Genomic DNA, 11,491 nt, shown 5'->3' on the forward strand with positions numbered 1-11,491 from the left:
TGTACAGAAACATATCACAGCATTTAATAACTCACCAGACACATTATACAAAATAAAAGTCTATTAATCTACTTAAAACCAATACATAAAGTACATATCAGTAGTGATTTTGTCATGGACAGAGGAGGACTAATTGGCTGAAACTGTTCATTCTGTGATCAGTCATTCAAGCAGGTCTTTTTGATGTTTTTGTCTCGTCTATAGGAAATGAGTTATAGGTTCCATAAAAAGAGAAGACGTCTCAGGACTGGTTGTTGATTGATTAAACAATTAATAGCTGTAAATGTCTACTCTTTGTTTGACACATGGTTTTGCCTGTGAAGACTGCATTTGTTGTTAAAACGGTTAAACCAACATAAACTAAACATAAACTAGTCACAGCACAGTCAGGTCTCCTTTGCCCTTTCTTGCTTCCTTGATGAGTTGTGTGACCACAATTTGCCAATGTAGCTATTATTCAGTAGAAAGTCAGAGAGTCACTTTGCAATGATGCTGAAAAATATTTTATTTTCAATAACATGAATATGATCTTAAATTGGTTGATTTTCACTGACTTCTCCTCATTTGGTATCAAAAGACCTTCAGCATGCCTTGGCAATTTTTCCTCTTCTCCAGACCACCTTCAAAAGCCTCCAAAGCCTGTGGCACAGCTTTAGTGAACTCTGCTGGGGTCTTGTGCAGAACTTGCACTTTCCCTCTTAATTACCTCTTCCATTTATCTCAGCCAGGGCTCCTTGAAGTTGAAGGAGGTTTCGGTGTTGGTTTCAGTGGTGTTATCATCATGTCACCTGGACCTAGGAGCTGGTCTCCCCCAGGGTCATTGTAAGTGCACTCAAGGTAGTTGTTGATGTCTATTGGGTAGGTCAAGTGGCCAGACCACTTCTGGCCAAGCAGCTGCTTGGTCAATTGACATCTCTCTCTGCATCCGACTGTGCACATCTGCTCTACGCAGTCTGGAGCTTCTCCCTGAGGATTGCCTGGATCTCTGCCGAAGGAGATTTCTCAACTTCCCTTGCCATCTTAAACTGTTTTTTTTTATACACTTCAGTTACTTACTGAGTTCTGGATATTGGTTGCTTTGTGTGTATGCTGAACATGCTGGCTTGGGCAGCTCTGACCCAAAACACTCTGCTGCATTGTTGAAAATGATGATTCTCATTGTTTCTAGTCGTTGGTCTACATCCACCCTTGCAGTACCATCCAGGTCCTGATCCACATTTTCATCAAACCATTCTGTCCTCTTGCGGGGGCAACAAAGGAGATTTTCATGTAGGCTGCACTGTCTGCCAAAAAAAAAGTTAGAGTTAAATTACACAAACAGCATGAAATGAAAGTGAGATATTTGATCATTTGATTCTCTGAAATAGTGAATTCTACCAAGATTGATGAACAGTAAAGACACTTTGCTAAAGCGGTTGCCTGTGACACACATATACACACATTCTGATCTCAGTGTTCTAATATACATTGCAATTTCTCTTACAGCCTGCATCAGTGCAAACTCACTGCAGAAAGCTGTAGAGTTCTGTCCGCTGTTCTCAGCTCAAACACCTCCAGTCTGAGAGAATTAGACCTGGGTTATAATAACCTGCAGGATTCAGGTGTGAAGCTGCTCTCTGCTGGACTGGAGAATCCACACTGTAAACTGGAAACACTGAGGTCAGATAATCACTTTCATATTGTGGATACAGCATTTCTGTCATATGATTGTTTTATTTTCATAAAATATTGTGTTACCTGGAGGACAATTTTAATAAAGCAGCATTAACTGCTATAGTTATCCAATCACTGTGCAGCATTCTGCATTTTCTGTCTTCATTCTTGTTTAAATCTTGTTGTCGAGGAGTGTTGAATGCAGTCAATATTAACAGACCAAATGCAGTCTCCCTAGATTCTTGATTAAGATAAACAAATATGATATGATTAAAGACACCAAAAAAGCACATTTTAAAAAATGGCAGCTGACCCCATACACAACCAGTCATGCCAGGACTTCATCAAACCAATGAGGTAATCGTACATTGCGACAAGTACTGTGCATCAGGTCAACTTAAGGTATATTGGAGAAGGGGATGCCAAATCTTGTGAAACTGACCAAGTCTGTCTGACAAAGAAAACTTTGTTCTCTCCAAATGCAGTGGTTTCACCATTTTCCTATAAGCCTTTTTGCAGAGAGGACCCCTGTTTCTTCCAAGCCACTAAAATAAATTTTGTATCTATAATAAGGGCATATGACAGCAGTTGGCACTGATGGTTGTGAAGCATGTACAACTTATCAAAGACCCTAAGCACAATAGTTCTTCTGGTTGCAATATTATGTGTGGTATATCTGATAAAGTTTGAAATACATTAGTGGAAAATTGAGTCAGATTAAGACAAATATAATAACTATGGAAAAGGGTGGCTTCTGGACTATGGCGTTTGTCACACATCAGGGGCACAACTGGAAAAAATTTACGTAGATTAGTTTTTGCATAGTAAAATCTGTAAATGTTTTTAAATTTAAATAAGCCAGTATCTGGAGATAGCTGAGCATTTGTGTATGTTCCCTAATGCTTCCTCCCAAAAGCTCATACTTGATCACAGACCCCAGCTCTTTTCCCCAGAGTGCATTTATTCAATTAAATTAAATTTTATGTTTATACTGTAGTGCTTTTAACAATGGACATCATCATAAAGCAGTTTTACAGATATCTGGATATTGATCTAATTAGCAGCCAGAGGTGAGGTGGTGAGGAAAAACTCCCTGAGACGATATGAGGAAGAAACCTTGAGAGGAACCAGACTCAAAAGGGAACCCATCCTCATCTGGCAGACACTGGATAGTGTGATTATAATTAAATAAATCCCTTCTATACAGTGGCAGAAATAAGTATTGAATGCATCAACTTTTTTTCAGTAAATATATTTACAATTAAGCTATTCTTATGAAAATTTCAGCAGACTTTGGTATTAACTCAAGAAATCCACACATATATATAAAAAAAAAATCCAAACAAAAGTCCATAAATTAAGTTATGTGTAATAAAGAGGAATGACACAGGAAACAAGTATTGAACACGCTCACTGAAATTTATTTAATGCTTATTGGAGAAGCCTTGTTTGTAATGACAGATTCAAGATGCTTCCTATATGAAGAAATTAATCTGCCACAGTATTCAGGTGTGATTTTTTAAATTGAGAGTTTCCTTTGCTGTATGCTTTTGATCGTTGTCCTGCTGGAAGGTCCACCTACGTCTCATCTTCATCATCCTGGTGGATGGCAGCAGATTCTTCTCAAGAATCTCCCGGTAAAGGGCTCCATTCATCGTTCCTTCAATTATGAAGTCTGCCAGTACCATGCGATGAAAAACAGCCCCACACCATGATGCTTCCACCTCCAAACTTCACTGTTGATATAGTGTTTTTAGAGTGATGTGCAGTGCCATTTCTTCTCCAAACATGGTGTGTACTATAACAGACAAAAAGTTCAATTTTGCTCTCACCTGACCAGACTCTCTCTCCCAGCTCTCATCTCTCCCAGTATTTAATAGGCTTGTCCAAATGAGTTGTAGCAAACTTTAAACAAGCTTCGACATGCCTTTTCTTTAGTAATGGAGTCTTGCAGGGTGAGCGTGCATAGAGGCCATGGTGGTGGAGTGCATTGCGTATTGTTTTCTCTGTGACGATGGCACCTGCTGCCTCCAAGTGTTTCTGGAGCTCTTTCTGAGTGGTCCTTGGCTCTTGGTCTACTCTTCTGACTATACTTCTGACTCCCTGGTCAGAAATCTTGCGAGGAGCTCACGTGCGTGACCGGTTAATGACAGAGTGATGTTGCTTCCACTTGCGGATAATGGTCTTATTGGAGGATTCATAAGTTTTGAAATATGCCTGTATCTGAGTCCCTCAATATGTTTTGCAACAGCAAGGTTGTGAAGGTCTCAGGAGAGCTCTTTGCTTTTACCCATCATGAGATGTTTCTTGTGTGACACCTTGATAATGAAAATCCTTTTTATAGACCATCAATTTACTAACCCAGCTGATATTAATTTATACAAATAGGAGGTATAATAACTTCCTAACTTCTTATGGACTTCAGCTGGTTCCTTGCTTTACCTCGCCTTGGAGAACTGCTTTTTTAGTCTTTATTGGTCACATATACATATGCACAGTGCAATTATTTTCTTCGTATACCCCAGCATGTCAGGAAGTGCATACTGGGGTATGCACTTCCTGACATGCTGGGGTATGCGAAGAAAATAATTGCACTGTGCATATGTATGCAGGTCAGAGATGATACATGTGCCCCTGGAGCAGAGAGGGTTAAGGACCTTGCTCAAGGGCCCAACAGTGGCAGCTTGGCAGTGCTGGGGCTTGAACCCATGACCTTCCAATCAGTAACCCAGCGCCTTAACCACCAAGCCACTACTGCCCCTTTTCCTTAGCATGTTCAATACTTTTTCCCTGTGTCATTCCACTTTATTACAAATAACTTTATTTATGGACTTTAATGTTGTGCATTCATTATATTTGCATATTTCTTGAGTTAATACTGATGTCTGGTGAAAATTTAATGTGACTAACCTCAATGGAAATATATTTACTGAAAAAAATGTTGATGCATTTAATACTAATTTCAGCCACTATAAATTTGCTAATACTACATGGTCAAATAGTGCAGTTGTGTAACCAGGAAAATTAATTACAGTTTTTACAAGAAGTCTGTTTTGTTGAACTTCTTCACTGTTCACTGATGGAGACTTGAGTGCAAAATTGTTTGTGGCAATTGTAGTCCTAGCCATCATAGCATAACTTTTCATATGAACTGAGGTCCATCTTTAATCCATCTTTGTGGTTTTAAAATGGTACCATGCTTGGTAATCTCAGTGATCTTTAGGCTGCACCATGTGGGGCCATCCTCAGCAGCAGCATGTGACTTCCAATTGATGAGGACTCCAACAAAAGTAGGGCATCAGGATGGATCAGGCAGTTCCAGAGAGCAGAAAGGGTCAGGATCACTGGCATCTCAGGAGTATCATATGTAGTTTGACAGGGGGAGAGAGAGGGAAAAATAGGGAGAGATTATTAGGTATACTTATTGTAATGGTTAAGGACAATGTACTTTGCGTGAGTTCAAGCAGGGACTCTGGCAAGACTAGCTATGACAGCATAACTAAAAAGGAGAACCAGAAGGTAACACAGACATGATGGTGCCCTAAGGCGGCCAGCCACTCCACCATTAACAAACCTGGGTGAACGTGTGAGGGGAGGGGATGACAGCATTCAAACATCCCAGTTCACCACAACACTCTATGCCTGTAAGCCTCTAGATCTTTAGATCTTGACTAAACAAATGTTTTCAGCCTGGACTTAAACACTGAGACTGTGTGAGTCCTGGGAGGCTGCTCCATAACTGCGGGGCTTTGTAATAGAAAGTTCTGCCCCCTGCTGTAGCCTTCACTATTCAAGCTACCAAAAAATAGCCTGTACCTTTTGATCAAAGAAGGTGTGGTGGATCATGAAAGACTAAAATTTTGCTCAGGTATTGTGACGCGAGACCATGCAGTGCTTCATAGGTCAATAGTAGCATTTTTATAATCAATGTGAAATTTTACTGGGAACCAAGTGTTGGATCAGTGTGGATAAGATAGGGGTGATGTGGTCATATTTTCTGGTTCTAGTAAGGACTCTTGCAGGTGAGCTGCATTCTGGACTAACTGGAGCTTGTTTGTGCTCCTACTGGAACATCCAGACAGTAAGGCATTACAATGATCCAACCTAGAGGTGACAAAAGCATTAACTAATTTTTCTGCATCATGAAGTGGCATTATATTTCTTATCTTAGCAATATTTATGAGATGAAAGAAGGCTATTCTAGTAATATTATCTACATGAGCATCAAATGAAAGACTGGAGTCAATAATCACACCAAGGTCTTTTACTGCTGCAAATGATGAAACAGAAAGCCCAGCCAGAGTTACTGTGTGAATAGAAAGATTACTTCTAGCTACATGTGGTCCTAGTAGAAGTAAAAAAAAATATATAATAAAAATATATATATTAAATAAAAAAATTAATTAAAAAAATTAATTCTTACAAAGGTTATGGACTGTGGAGCATAATTGTGTGTGTGTGTGTGTGTGTGTGTGTGTGTGTGTGTGTGTGTGTGTGTGTCTTTGTTTCTCCTCTCTGCAGGCTGGAGTGGTGCAGTATAAAAGATAAAGGCTGTGCTGCTCTGGTTTCAGCTCTGAGGTCAAACCCCTCATCACACCTGAGAGAAATGATTCTGTATGGTAATGAACCAGGAGAATCAGGAGTGAAGCTGCTCTCTGATCTACGAAAGGATCCACACTATAAACTGAAGAAACTGGAGTGAGTTGCTGACTTTACTGTGTGTTTATAGACACTTGATGTGTGTAACTTGTAATTCAAACTAGCTTTATTCATTTAGCACTTTTAACAATAGACATTGTCACAAAGCAGCTTTATAGAAATCTTAAATTTATGAGCAATCCAGAGGTGAGGGTGGCAAGGCAAAATTCCTTAAGGTGACAAGAAGAATAAACCTTGAGAGGAGCCAAAGTCAAAAGTGAACCCATCCTCTCTTGGGTGACACCGGATAGTGCAATTATAAGTCATTACTCTTCTATAACTGTACACTATAGAGTCAAGTAGTGCTAAGTGTGTTAAAAGGAACCAAAGTTTGAGCATCATTAGAGTTTTATCTTTAAGCCATTTGTATCAAACTGAAGTTATGAACTGTTCAGTTATAGAGACTTGAGTGTAAACTGTTCTTAGCATTTGCAGTCTTTAGGCTATCCAATTAAGAACATCTACAGCCAGCTTTAAGGCTGACCCTAGTCTTCTGGTGAAATATTCGCACAGTCATGAATAAAAGAAAATACACGCACCTTTAAGTCTATATTTTTATTTATCAGGCTTTAAATAGCAATCGTGTAACTTCTATACACTAACAAATAACTTCAGATGACAACAAAAATACATAACAGATTTCAGTATGTAGTTCTTATTTTTCCCACCTGGTTTCTGAATGTTGGTTTGCCTATAATTCAGTAACATATAGAACCGCCTTTAGCAAATAAACAATAGCTTGAATTAAACTTTTCTGTATGTGTTTATCAGTCTCTCGCATTGTTTTGGAGAAATTCTGGCCCACTCTTCTTTACAACATTGCTCCAGTTCATTGATGTTTGAGGGCATTCGTTTATGCTGAGCTCTTTTAAAATCCCACCAAAGCATCTCCAGGTCTGGACTTTGACTTGGCCATTCCAACAACTTGATTTTTTTTACTCTTTTGCCATTCAGATGTTGATTTGCTGGTGTGTTTAGGATCATTGTCCTGTTGCTTGACCCAATTTTGGCCCAGCTTAAGCTGTTGGACAGATGGTCTCACATTTTTCTCAAGAATATTAAGGTATAAAGTAGAGTTCATCATTGTCTCATTGACTGCAAGTTTCCCAGGTCCTGTGGCTGCAAAACAAGCGCTCCACCACCATGCTTCACAGTTGGTATGAGGTACTTTTGGCGATACCCTGTATTTGGTTTCTGCCGAACATGGCGCTGTGCATGATGACCAATCATCTCCACCTTGGTCTCATCAGTCCAAAGGATATTGTTCCAGAACATTTGTGGTTTGTTTAGGTGTAATTACGCAAAACCCAAGTCATGCTTCCATGTTTGTGGCTTTTCCCCCAGCCACCTTTCGATGAAAGCTATACTTATTCAGTCTTTTTCTGATTGTGCTGTCATGAACATAAACATTTACTGTGCTTACACATGCCTGTAGGTCACATGATGTAGCTCCTTGGGTTTTTCTTTATATCTCTGAGCATTAAATGGTCTGATCTTGGACTGAATTTGCTGGGAAGCCTTCTTCTGGGAAGATTGGCAACTGTCTTAAATTCGCTTCTTTGTAAAAAAAAAAAAAAAAAAAAAAAAAAAAACATTCTCACTGTAGAATGGTTAATTTCAACTTGTTTGGTGGTGGATTTATAATCCAGTTGTCACGGATTTTACATAATGGAGGTTAGGACAGATGCAGGTGCAGTTAAAGACTTTTATTTGACAGAGGCAGGCAGACAAATCCAAATCAAAAGCATGGTCCAAAAACAGTCAAAAGGTCAGGAGATCTGCTGGGCATAAACTAGGCAAGGCAAAACACAAAAACGAGAAACTAGATGCAAGATAAAAAACCATGAAACGAAACATGAACAAAGGCTTGGCACGGTGAATACACTCAATACTACACAAAGTATAAAGTGACACGAGGGGTTTAAATGACAAACGTAATCATTGGTGAAACACAAGACAGCTGAAAACAATGCTGTCACACATACGGGAAACGACCAATGACAGTACAGGGGCGGAGACAGGACATAAACCATAACAAAAGCACGTGTCCAAAATAAACAAAGTCAATGTCACTGAAGATCCAGAGGCGTGTCTTTGCTAAGAGCTGGCTCAAGTTACCCTGGGTTCCACTGTGACCTCATGGACTATTACGCGACTTGCTCTTGGAGTGATCGTTCTTGATCTTCACTCCTGGGGAGCACAACAATGGTCTTGAATTTCCTCCATTTGTACACATTCTCTCTGACAGTAGACTGGTGGAGTCCAAACTCTTTACAGATGGTTTTGAAACCTTTTCCAGCTGGATGAGCATCAACAACACTTTTTGTGAAGCCTCAGAAATCTCCTTTGTTTATGCCATGATACACTTCCACAAACATGTTGTGAAGATCAGACTCTGATATATGTCCTTGTTCTTTAAATAAAATAGGGCGCTCACTCACACCTGATCGTTATCCCAATGATTGAAAACACCTGACTATAATTTCACCTTCAAATTAACTGCTCATCCTAGAGGTTCATACTTTTTCCACTTACAGATATGTAATATTGGATCATTTTCCTCAATAAATAAATGACCGAGTAAAACCCCAATTGCAAAAAATATGGAAAGTATGGAAAATGCAAAAAAAAACAACCCCAAAAAAACAAACAAAAAGAGTCATTCGAAAATACAATTCACTCTGTACTATGTTGAAAACACATTATTAACCAATTATTTGATGTATTACTTTGTGAATTTACTTTATTTTTGAAAATATACACTCATTTCAAATCTGATGACTGCAACACACTCCAAAAACGTTGGGACATTCAACTATTTACCACTGTGTAACATCACCCTTTCTTTTATAACACTTATTAAGCATTTGGGCACTGAATACACCAGCTGGTTAAGTGGAATTTTCCCCCATTCATTCATTATACATTTCTTCAGCTGCGTAACTGTATGGAGCCTTTGTTGCCTTATTTTGTGCTTCATAATGTGCCACACATTCTCAATTGGAGTCAGGACTGCAGGCAGGTCATGCTAGTACCCGCACGCTCTGCTTATGCAACCATGCGCTTGTAATCTCGGCAGAATGTGGTTTGGCGTTGTCCTGCTCTAGATGGCAGCATATGTCGCTCCAAAATGTGCATATATGTTTCTACATTAAGGGTGCCCTCACAGATTATCCATGCCATGGACACTGACACACCCCCATTCCATGACAGATGCTTTTTTGGAATGTGTTGCATGCATCAATTTCAAAATAAACATTTATATTCAAAAAACTATGCAGTTGATTAGGTAAAACATCAAATGCCTCGTCTTTATATGTTTTTTGTTTAAATCCAAGTCAAAGTACATTTACAAATCACTCTTCTTTGTTTTTATTAGTGTTTTCCATACTGTCCCAACATTTTTGGAATTGGGGAATATTTTCTCATTTGTTTAATTTGGTTCTCTTTGCCTACTTTTAGAAATGCAGATGATTTCTATGCAGAAATGTAAAAACAATTCTAAAGGTTTCACAGAATTTCAAGTACCACTGTAGAATTGAAGGAGAGTTACTTTCTTTTTCCCATAACTGTATAAACTGTAGTTTAGAGATTTCTGTTTATTTTATAGATTAATATGTGCTTTCCTTGATTTGTACTGTAAATATTGTACGGTGGAGATTTTAAACATTCAGAACAGATTTAAGATTCTATAATCACATGGTGTTTACCTAGATTTTTCTTGTGAGGAGTCTGATGACTGATTCTTATAAACATATAATCAAAACTGATTATTCTTCCCTTTTCTCTTTCTTGACAGGTTCTTGTGATACTCTGAGTCTCACAGACAGAGGATGATGAGGATAAACTATTATAGTATAATGTGTTCTGAAGAACAGCTGTGAGAGTATGAGGGAAATAATTAATTTCTTACTTTGCAATAGCTCTGTTCAATTTCATCAGTGAATAATGCCGCTTGTGGTCATGTCATGGAGATTAGCACAGAACGTTCTTTCCTCTTACATTGACACAAACATGTTATTGTCTTCAGGAATGTCTGCATATCTGCTAAGACCTTGAAACCACCAAACTGGCTCGAACCTCCTAGAACTCCCTTTTCGATACTTGCAGATGTCCAGCTATCCTTATCTTAAAACTTATATAGGGCATGTGAGAGACGAGTGCGGCAGAGCGCTCTCATCTTCTATCCTTCTATTCTTCTATCCTGTATTCATCCTTCCGTAATAAACCTTTTTCACCTGAGAGGACGAGTCTACTGGTGTTGTCTAAATTTCTACCACACGAGCTTAAACTCTGACATCTTATTTTTCTCATTTAGTTTTCTCATTTCAATGATTTCGCTTAAAGTTAATATTTTGCTTTTATAATGTTTTGTTCTGGTTATTCCGATGGTGTACAACGTTAGACCTTTAGTATTTCTCTGATTGTTTGTTAAACACGAACCAGCTGAGATAAATAAATATGAGTTTACATATTAATGATCTGCTATAATATAGCTGTATTCAAAAGGCCCTGGTGTTCTTGGATGTTATGATATTTCTGACTAATCAGAGTGCTCATTGCCTTACATGCCTGAGTTGGAAATGGTATGTGAGCCTTGAGCAGATGCAATGTGGCATATGAGAGTGAACAGTTCTCCAGCTTCACTCTAGTGTAGCCAGTTAATTGACTGTAAATTGGCGGTTATTTGAGTTTACATTTGGGGTATTGTGTGCATACCCCACAATGATGTGATGTAGATGTAGATGTAGAGTAGAGTAAGTGGACTTTCTTTCAATTCTTAATAAAGACCGGCTGTTTGATCTATAACGTCATAGTATTAACCTAGGGACATTCTGCCTTTATTAATATTCATATATAGAACATTTGATTGTTTTCAGATTATGCTTGGCTGTAACTTTGTATCTGTATTGCACACTATTGTTATTGTTTTTAGGCAATCCAATGTTGAAGATAATCATATCATTTCACAATGATCAGCTATTTGCCAAAGGTGGTATTCACATGCTAGTGAGTAGAGAATAATCACTCAACATTGCCCTAGAAATGCTTTATTAATGCCTTTATTCATTTGTCAAAGACTACTGTTCATTTATTTGTTTGGGTATTTATGTATAACATTGTATAACATTCACATAAG

General features: G+C 38.4%; 1 pseudogene; it reads left to right on the top strand.

Moving 5' to 3' along the window:
- Positions 1 to 10,581, top strand: part of LOC128605811 (NACHT, LRR and PYD domains-containing protein 12-like) — a 34,654-nt pseudogene extending 24,073 nt beyond the window's left edge.
- The last annotated feature ends 910 nt before the right edge of the window (positions 10,582 to 11,491 follow it).

Source organism: Ictalurus furcatus, chromosome 1 (genome assembly GCF_023375685.1).
Source record: "Ictalurus furcatus strain D&B chromosome 1, Billie_1.0, whole genome shotgun sequence".
In the NCBI taxonomy this organism is placed as follows: Eukaryota; Metazoa; Chordata; class Actinopteri; order Siluriformes; family Ictaluridae; genus Ictalurus; species Ictalurus furcatus.